The sequence below is a fragment of the Arachis hypogaea genome, chromosome 12 (genome assembly GCF_003086295.3).
Source record: "Arachis hypogaea cultivar Tifrunner chromosome 12, arahy.Tifrunner.gnm2.J5K5, whole genome shotgun sequence".
NCBI classification, from domain to species: domain Eukaryota; kingdom Viridiplantae; phylum Streptophyta; class Magnoliopsida; order Fabales; family Fabaceae; genus Arachis; species Arachis hypogaea.
In genome coordinates this window covers 78,026,822-78,037,533 of record NC_092047.1, presented here as the reverse complement: position 1 = coordinate 78,037,533, position 10,712 = coordinate 78,026,822, and the positions used below count along the sequence as shown (strand labels likewise).

Genomic DNA, 10,712 nt, shown 5'->3' with positions numbered 1-10,712 from the left:
AGATCCTGGGTATACCGCCAGTTTATGGCACATTAGTTTGGGATCTATGCCGAGCATGTCTACTGCCTTCCATGCAAAGAGATCAACGTTCTCCTTTAGGAACTGTATCAGAAACTCCTTTAGGTCTCTTTTCAAGGTTCCCCCAATATTTGTTGTTTTGTCCCAATCATCACCAATTTGGACCTCTTCCGTTTCGCCTTCAGGTTGTGGACGGAATTCCTCGTGAGCTCGAATTCCCTCGGGTTCAATGGTGTTGACTTCCTTTCCTTCGGGGTTGCCTTTGAGGTCCAAACTTTCATTGTAACAGCGTCACATAATTTTTTAGTCTCCTTTTATTATTGCGATCCCTTCTGAAGTTGGGAACTTCATACACAGATGTGGAGTTGAAACTACTACAGCGAGCTGGTTTAATGTTGTCTGACCTATTAGGGCATTGTAGGCTGAGCTCACGTCGACTACTATGTAATCTATGTTGAGTGTCTTTGACCGGGTTCCTTTTCCGAAGGTTGTATGTATCGAGATATATCCAAGTGGTTAGATTGGGGTATCTCCTAGCCCGAATAAGCTATTCGGATATGCTCTGAGCTCTTTTTCTTGTAAGGCGAGTTTGTCGAAGGCGGATTTGAACAAGATGTCCGTAGAGCTTCCTTGATCCACTAATGTTCTGTGAAGATTAGCGTTGGCCAAAATGATAGTAATAACCATGGGATCATCATGTCCCGGGATGACACCTATTGCATCTTCTTTAGTAAAGGTAATTGTGGGGAGGTCGATTGACCTTTCTCCTTCTCCGACATATACTTCGGTTAATTTTCATTTGGGGTTTGTACTTGTGACAAAACCAAAATTTAATTTGATGTGAGAGTTGTTTGTTGGTTTGGAGCTATGCTTACAACGAAGTTCTTATTCCTATAAGAGAAATTCTAGACCATCGAGCAAATTTCGATTATCAGCCACCAGTCTTCCGTTGAGCTGTTGTACTTCTTTAACACAGGTCAGAATTTCATGTTGAGTATAGCCCGGCATTTTTCTGGGTTCACCTCAATTCCTCCCTGTGTGAGCATAAAACCCAGGAATTTGCCAGCTTCTACCGCGAAGGTACATTTTGCAGGGTTAAGCCACATACCATGCTTTCTAATGGTGTCGAACACTTTTGCGAGGTCGGTTAAAAAGGATTCCTCACTTTGTGTTTTTACCAGCATATCGTCGACGTAGACCTCCATCAGTTTCCCGATATGTTCTGCGAAGACTTTATTCATTAATCTTTGGTAGGTAGCTCCTACATTTTTGAGTCTGAACGGCATGACGATGTAGCAGTAATTTGCTTTAGGAGTTAGGAACGAGGTCTTTTCCTAGTCGGGTGGATAAATCGGCATTTGGTTGTATCCTGGATAAGCATCCATGAAGGAGAGGTACTTGTATCCTGAAGATGCATCCATGAGAGTGTCTATACTTGGTAGTGGGTATGGATCTTTTGGGCAAGCTTTATTGAGGTTGGTGTAGTCAGTGCACATTAGCCACTTCCCATTTGACTTTTTTTTACCAAGACAACGTTGGCTAGCCATAGTGGGTATTTGACTTCTCTTATGAATCCCGCCTCCAGTAAGGCTTGCACCTGCTCTTCCATAGCTTGGGACTTTTCTGGCCCCAGCTTCCTACGCTTTTGCTGCATTGGCCGAGATCCTGGGTATACCGCCAGTTTATGGCACATTAGTTTGGGATCTATGCCGGGCATGTCTACTGCCTTCCATGCAAAGAGATCAACGTTCTCCTTTAGGAACTGTATCAGAAACTCCTTTAGGTCTCTTTTCAAGGTTCCCCCAATATTTGTTGTTTTGTCCCAATCATCACCAATTTGGACCTCTTCCGTTTCGCCTTCAGGTTGTGGACGGAATTCCTCGTGAGCTCGAATTCCCTCGGGTTCAATGGTGTTGACTTCCTTTCCTTCGGGGTTGCCTTTGAGGTCCAAACTTTCATTGTAACAGCGTCACATAATTTTTTAGTCTCCTTTTATTATTGCGATCCCTTCTGAAGTTGGGAACTTCATACACAGATGTGGAGTTGAAACTACTACAGCGAGCTGGTTTAATGTTGTCTGACCTATTAGGGCATTGTAGGCTGAGCTCACGTCGACTACTATGTAATCTATGTTGAGTGTCTTTGACCGGGTTCCTTTTCCGAAGGTTGTATGTATCGAGATATATCCAAGTGGTTAGATTGGGGTATCTCCTAGCCCGAATAAGCTATTCGGATATGCTCTGAGCTCTTTTTCTTGTAAGGCGAGTTTGTCGAAGGCGGATTTGAACAAGATGTCCGTAGAGCTTCCTTGATCCACTAATGTTCTGTGAAGATTAGCGTTGGCCAAAATGATAGTAATAACCATGGGATCATCATGTCCCGGGATGACACCTATTGCATCTTCTTTAGTAAAGGTAATTGTGGGGAGGTCGATTGACCTTTCTCCTTCTCCGACATGATATACTTCTTTAAGGTGTCTTTTCCGAGATGATTTAGAGATTCCTCCTCCTGGGAATCCTCTGTTTATCATGTGGACATGTCTCTCGGGAGTGTGAGGTGGTCGTTCAGTTCGCCCGACCTCTTCATCCCTTCTCCTTTTTCCTGGTTTTTCCGTCTTGTTAGCTAAGTACTGATCTAGTCGACCTTCTCTGGTCAATTTCTCTATGACATTCTTCAGGTCGAAGCATTCATTGGTGGGATGTCTGTAAATTCGGTGGTACTCACAGTACTCTGTCCGATTTCCCCTCCTTTTTTGCTTTTGATTGGGCGAGGTGGAGGGATCTTCTCAGTGTTGCATATTTTTCGGTAAACATCTACAAGGGACACCCGAAGTGGGGTGTAGTTGTGGAACTTTCTTGGCTTCCCACTGGGCTGGTCTTCTTTCTTCTTGGATTCTTTGTCCTTGTCCCTAGATGGGTATGAGAATCCAGATTTTGAGGTCTCTCCTAGTCGTGAGTTTTTCTCCATGTTAATGTACTTTTCTGCTCGCTCTTGTACCTTGTTCAAGGATGTCGTGTCCGACCTGCTGGAGCTGCTGGTGCTACTGATCCTTCGTCACCGGAGGGTGGTGGTACCTGCAAGAGACTCCGATGCTTAAGTTAGCATGGGCTTTAAGCAGGTTTTTAGTAGAATCAGAGTATGAGTTATACCTGGGTGCTCCAGTGTATTTATAATAGGGCGGATTGACCATTCTGGAGATAAGATAGTTATCTTATCGTATCTTTGAGTGAAGTCATCTTTATCTTTAAAGGGGCCGCCCTTATCTTTCTAGGCTTTAACTGCCTTTAGATTCGGCTGTGTCCCTTCGTTTGGGCCTGTTTGGGCCTCTCGTGGTAGTTTGGCCAACCTTTTTTTAGAAGAGGTCGGGGCGACCCATCTGAAGGGGTCGGTTGCTTTATCTTCAATCAGTCCAGATCGGATAACTCGACCCAGGGTATGAACACTATTTTTCCTTTTCTTTCTAACGTTTGTGATCATGTTTAGCACTTAGAACGGAAACAGGAGTTCATAGGAGTGAAAACAGAATATCCTAGAGATACCCCTTACTAGCGTTGAACGCCAGGGTGTTCAACGCCCATAAAGGAGCTGAGAGAACCCTCTGGCATTCAAATGCTAGTCCTGGGGTCAAATGCCCAAAGGGGAAGGAAGCTTTCCTGGCATTTAAACACCAATAAAGAACCAAGCTTTCTTTGCTTGGGGACAAGTAAACTTTTAAGTTTGGTGTTGCAGAGCAAGCTCTGGGTCTATATTAGCATGAATGGCACCAAAGGAAGGTGAATCATCTTCATAGAAGATCAGCAGCCACCATAACTGAGGTGGTTAATTTTCATTATCCCCTCCTTTACCTTATTTCCTGTTCCTATTCTAGCTTTTGCATGATCACTATTAGGATTTCCTTTACTTTCTAGTCTAGTATTTCAATTTTGAAAATTTTATGGTTAGAAGATGTCTCATTCATTACTCACTAAAGCTTAAAAAGAAAATTTTTGAAAAAAAAGTAGTAAAATACATAAGATCTTGAGTTATATTATGAGTTATTCTGATTACTTTGATGTGGTGGCCTGATCTCTATTTTCTGAATGTATGAATTAACTGTGCATACTTGATGTTGGGGTTGGGCATATTGGCTCTTGAGGAACAGGAGTTTAGAGAAGTATTATTGATTATCTGAAATATAAAAAAGATTGATTCTTGAAGCAAAAGAAATAGCGAAAAAAAAAAAGAAAAAAAAAAGAAAAAATATCGAAAGAACAAGGGTCCAAGGCTTTGAGCATCAATGGTTAGGAGGGTCAAAATTGGCCTAAAAAGCTCAAAAGAGTTACTATCCCTAACTATATGCTTGTGGTGTGAAGGTGTCAAGAAAATCTTGAGACTGAACATTTAAAGTCGTGATCCAATGCTATAAAGAGTACGCTTAAGGCTCTGAGCACCACTGTCTGGGAATTTAAGCAAAGCTAAATTTGAATCCAAAGGATTCCCCTAGTTAAGTGCTTGTGGTGTTTATGTATCAGGTGGTAATAGTTGAAAACAAAACATTTAGAGTCACAGCTAGGCTCAAAGGTGCAAAGCAACAAAAAGAAGCTGTGTTCAAGAATCAAGAAAAACTTAAAGAGGAGAATCAATAATATCATCCAGATTCTAGTTCCAAACGATGCCAATATTTATGAGCTTCAAAAGAAAGTTAGATGCCAAAGTTATTTAGAAATAAAGTGTTAATAGCCCCACTCAGTAATTGGAACTGAGCTTCATTAACAACTCTAAAACCTGATGTATTTTTCTCTTCTAATTAGTCCTATCCTGTTTTTGGTTGTTTGAAGATAAACAACAGTTTAAGTTTGGTGTTGTGATGCGTGAGCATCTTATACCCCTTTTTCATATCATTTTCTAGTTGTTTTTAGTTAGATTTTATTAATTTTTACTATGTTTTAGTGTGAAATTTATCTTTGGATGCTACTTTGAGTTTTTGTGTTATTTCTATGATTTTAGGTGATTTTTGGGCAAATTTGGCAGAATCTTGTTCAGAGACGAAGAAAGGATAGCAGATGCTGTCAATCCTGACCTCCGTGCCTTCCAACGAGCATATATTAAGCTACAATGATCCAATTGAAGCGGTCTTAATGGCGTTAGAAAGCTAACTTTCAGAGCTTTCTAACGATATATGATAGTCTATAATTTTCTTTTAGAATGACTGCCAAAACTGGCATTAAACGCCAAGCTTGGATGTTTAACGCCCAAGAAGGACTAACCTCCAAAGTTGAATGCCCAAAACTGGCATTTAACACCAGCCAGGGAGAAGGACCAGCGAAGTTCAATGCCTAGATTGAAGCTGAACGCCAGGCATCAGTCCAAACACTCACCAAGTGAGCCCCAAAGTGGATTTTAGCACTCCTTAGGCTTTTCTAATTTTATTTTTGTAATTCTTAAATTAAGTTAATATCTTTTAGGTTCAGTATTCACTATTTAAAGAGAAGATCACTTAGGATTACGAACATCATCAAACACATTACTTCAGATCTTCTTTTTATTTTCTCTATAAAGTAAGAGTATCTAAACCACCTAGTTAAGGTTAGGAGCTCTGCTAATTCCTATGGATTAATATTATTACTCTTCTCTTTCTAATTAATGTTTGATTCAATTCTAAGGTGTTGTTTTCATTCTTAATCCTAGGAATCTATGGTAGAACGGAAGTATGACCCTGATTCTACATGAGCTCCTTTTGATACTCTGATCAAGGTTGCCTGAGCTACAGCTTGTAAACACTCCTCCTAAACTGAGGGTAACCTGCGGCTGATTGGGACATGTGACATGAAATCCTGTCAGTTTTGGGTAATTAAGGTTTTTTTGGCGCTAAACTAGAATTCTGAGCTTTTCCCTCATTTGAATTGAATGACCACTGACCCTGGCTTTTGATGAGAATAAGAGGAGATTAAATTGCCAAGGAATTGGGGTTTAATTACTTACAGTTTGCCATAGAATGAATCACTCATTATTAAGATAGTGAGTAAGAAGTACTAATCCAAAAAGATAAGCATCTCTGAACCCTTAACTACCTATATATATTATCTCTTTACCAATCTTTAATTACTTTTCTTTACTTTCTTGTTTTATGCTAATCCAACATTAACAACTCTTTTTCTATTTGCCTGCCTAAATCCTGCAAGACAAGTATTTCTTTCTCAATCCAACAATCCTCGTGGGATCGACCCTCACTCACCTGGGGGTATTACTTGGACGACCCAGTGCACTTGCCGGTTGATGAGCGGATAATTTATACGCTTTTTGGCATTGTTTTTACATAGTTTTCAGTATGATTTAGTTAGTTTTTAGTATATTTTTATTAGTTTTTAAATAAAAATCATATTTCTGGACTTTACTATTAGTTCGTGTGTTTTTCTGTGATTTCAGGTATTTTCTGGCTGAAATTGAGGGACCTGAGCAAAAATTAGAATTAGAGGTTGAAGAAGGACTGCAGATGCTGTTGGATTCTGACCTCCCTACACTCAAAGTGGATTTTCTAGAGCTACAAAACTCCAAATGGCGCGCTCTCAATTGCGTTGGAAAGTAGACGTTCAGGGCTTTCCAGCAATATATAATAGTCCATATTTGATTAAGGATAGATGACATAAACTGGCATTGAACGCCAGTTCCATGCTGCATTCTGGAGTCAAACGCCAAAAACAGGTTGCAAAGTGGAGTTAAATGCCAGAAACAGGTTACAAACTGGCGTTCAACTCCAAGAAAAATCTCTACACGTGTAAAGCTCAATGCTCAGCCCAAGCACACACCAAGTGGGCCCCGGAAGTGGATTTCTGCATCATTTACTCATTTCTGTAAACCCTAGTAACTAGTTTAGTATAAATAGGACTTTTTACTATCTTTGTGAGGGATCTCTGAACGTTTAGTTCTTAGACTTTCATGGGGGCTGGCCATTCGGCCATGCCTGGATCATTATCACTTATGTATTTTCAAACGGTAGAGTTTCTACACACCATAGATTAAGGTGTGGAGCTCTGCTGTTCCTCATGAATTAATACAAAGTACTGCTGTTTTTCTATTCAATTCAAGCTTATTCCTATTCTAAGATATCCTTTCGCACCCAAGAACATGATGAATGTGATGATTATGTGACACTCATCATCATTCTCACTTATGAATGCGTGCCTGACAAACACTTCCATTCTAGATACAAACAGGCTAGAATGAATATCTCTTAGATATCTAATACAGGGGACCGAATCCGAGATATTAGAATCTTCGTGGTATAAGTTAGAACCCATGGATGGCCATTCTTGAGATCTGGAAAGTCTAAACCTTGTCTGTGGTATTTCGAGTAGGATCTGGGAAGGGATGGCTGTGACGAGCTTCAAACTCGCGAGTGCTGGGCGTAGTGACAGACGCAAAAGGATAGTAATTCCTATTCCAGTATGATCGAGAACCGACAGATGATTAGCCATGCAGTGACAACGCATTGGACCATTTTCACAGAGAGGATGGGATGTAGCCATTGACAGCGGTGATACCCTACATAAAGCTTGCCATGGAAAGGTGTAGGAATAGTTGGATGAAGACAGCAGGAAAGCAGAGGTTCAGAGGAACGAAAGCATCTCTATACGCTTATCTGAAATTCTCACTAATAAATTACATAAGTATCTCTATCCTAGTTTATGTTTTATTTATCTTTTAATTATTAAAACTCTATATCCATTTGAATCCGCCTGACTGAGATTTACAAGGTGACCATAGCTTGCTTCAAGCCGACAATCTCCGTGGGATCGACCCTTACTCACGTAAGGTTTATTCCTTGGACGACCCAGTGCACTTGCTGGTCAATTGTGCGAAGTTGTGACAAAGAATTAAGATTATGAACGTGCGTATAAAGTTTTCAGCGCCGTTACCAAGGAATGGAACCGTCACGATTTCTGCGCACCAAGTTTTTGGCGCCGTTGCCGGGGATTGTTCGAGTTTGGACAACTGACAGTTCATCTTGTTGCTCAGATTAGGTAATTTTATTTTAATTTTAAGCTTTTTATTTCTTATTTTCGAAAAATACAAAAAGAATTTTCTTCTTTTTTCGTTTTTCCCAATTAAATTTCAAAAAAAAAAAATTAATAAAATCATAAAAACCAAAAATTTGATGTTTCTTGTTTGAGTCTAGAGTCAAGTTTTAAGTTTGGTGTCAATTGCATCTTTTTAATTTTCAAAAAAATTTATTTTCGAAAATCTCATGCATTGCATTCTTCATGATCTTCAAGTTGTTCTTGGCCAGTCTTCTTATTTGATCTTCATATTTTCTTGTTTTGTGTCTTTCCTTGTTTTTCATATGCATTCTTGAATTATTAATGTCTAAAGAATAAAAATTTTTTAAGTTTGGTATCTTGCATGTTTTCTTTTCTTGAAAATTTTTTAAAAAATAAGTTTTTGGTGTTCATCTTGACATTCAAAGTGTTCTTGGTGTTCATCTTGACATTCATAGTGTTCTTGCATGCATCACATGTTTTGATCCAAAATTTTCATGCATTGAGTCTTTTTTATGTTTTTCTCTTTCATCATTAAAAATTAAAAAATAAAAAAAATATCTTTCCCTTTGTCACTCACAAAATTTGAAAATTTGGGTTGACTTTTTCAAAAAATTTTTAAAATTTAGTTGTTTCTTATGAGTCAAATCAAATTTTCAATTTCAAAATTCTATCTTTTTCAAATCTTTTTCAAAAATCACATCTTTTTCATTTTTCTGTTATGATTTTCGAAAATTTCAAAATTGATTTTCAAAAATATTTTTCTTATTTTTATTTCATATTTTCGAAATTAATACTAACAATTAATGTGATTGATTCAAAAATGTTAAGTTTGTTACTTGCCTAGTAAGAAAAGTTCAATCTTTAAATTTTAAAATCATATATTTTTAGTTTCTTGTTAGTCATGTAATCAACTTTAATTTTTAAAATTAAATCTTTTTAATTTCCTTTTCAAATTCTTTTCAAAATGATTTTCAATCATATCTCTCAATCATATCTTTTTCAAAATTAATTTTAAAATCTTTTCTAACTTCTTATCTTTTTTAAAAACAATTTTCAAATCTTTTTCAATCAATCTTATCTTTTTGTTTCAATCATATCTTTTTGAAAACTACCTAACTAATTTTCTCTCTCTAATTTTCGAAAATCACCTTCCTCTTTTTCAAAATTTCTTTTTAATTAACTAATTATTTTAATTTTTAATTTTAATTTTATTTCTTTTCTAATTTTTGAATTTTATTTTAATTTATTTAATTTTCGAAAATTCTTCTCTCTCACCTCCTTCTAATTATTTATTTATTTATTAACACTCCTCTTCATCTAAGAATTCGAACCTATTCCTCACCCTTGTGTTTGGATTCCCCATCTTCTATTCATATCTTCTTCTACTCACATAAAGGAATCTCTATACTGTGACATAGAGGATTCCATATTTTCTTTTCTGTTTTCTTTTTTTTCATATGAGCAGGAACAAGGATAAGAACATTCTTGTTGAGGCTGATCCTGAACCTGAAAGGACTCTGAAGAGGAAGCTAAGGGAAGCTAAAGCACAACTCTCTGGAGAAAATCTGACAAAAATTTTCGAAAAAGAAGAAAACATGGCCGAAAATAATAACAATGCAAGGAAGATGCTTGGTGATTTTACTGCACCAAATTCCAATTTACATGGAAGAAGCATCTCAATCCTTGCCATTGGAGCAAACAATTTTGAGCTTAAACCTCAATTAGTTTCTCTAATGCAATAGAACTGCAAGTTTCATGGAGTTCCATCCGAAGATCCTTTTCAGTTCTTAACTGAATTCTTGCAGATCTATGATACTGTTAAGACCAATGGGGTTGATCCTGAGGTCTACAGGCTTATGCTTTTCCCGTTTGCTATAAGAGACAAAGCTAGAGTATGGTTGGACTCTCAACTTAAAGATAACCTGAACTCTTGGGATAAGCTGGTCACGGCTTTCTTAGCCAAGTTCTTTCCTCCTCAAAAGCTTAGCAAGCTTAGAGTGGATGTTCAAACCTTCAGACAGAAAGAAGGTGAATCCCTCTATGAAGCTTGGGAGAGATACAAGGAACTGACCAAAAAGTGTCCTTCTGACATGCTTTCAGAATGAACCATCCTGGATATATTCTATGATGGTCTGTCTGAGTTATCAAAGATGTCACTGGACCACTCTGCAAGTGGATCCATTCACCTTAAGAAAACGCCTGCAGAAGCTCAAGAACTCATTGACATGGTTGCAAATAACCAGTTCATGTACACTTCTGAAAGGAATCCTGTGAGTAATGGGATGCCTCAGAGGAAGGGAGTTCTTGAAATTGATACTCTGAATGCCATATTGGCTCAGAACAAAATATTGACTCAGCAAGTCAATATGATCTCTCAGAGTCTGAATGGATTGAAGGAATCATCCAACAGTACTAAAGAGGCATCTTCTGAAGAAGAAGCTTATGATCCTGAGAACCCTGCAATAGCAGAGGTGAATTACATGGGTGAACTCTATGGAAACACCTATAATCTCTCATGGAGGAATCATCCAAATTTCTCATGGAAGGATCAACAAAAGCCTTAACAAGGCTTTAATAAAGGTGGAAGAAACAGGTTTAGCAATAGCAAGCCTTTTCAATCATCCACTCAGCAACAGACAGAGAATTCTGAGCAGAATCTATCTAGCTTAGCAAATA

General features: G+C 38.0%; 1 non-coding gene across 1 annotated transcript; it reads right to left on the bottom strand.

The window, feature by feature from the left end:
• Positions 1–10,024: 10,024 nt before the first annotated feature.
• Positions 10,025–10,132, bottom strand: LOC112731817 (small nucleolar RNA R71). Its single transcript, XR_003167574.1, has one exon. It is a non-coding gene; the product is annotated as a small nucleolar RNA R71 (small nucleolar RNA).
• Positions 10,133–10,712: the final 580 nt, after the last annotated feature.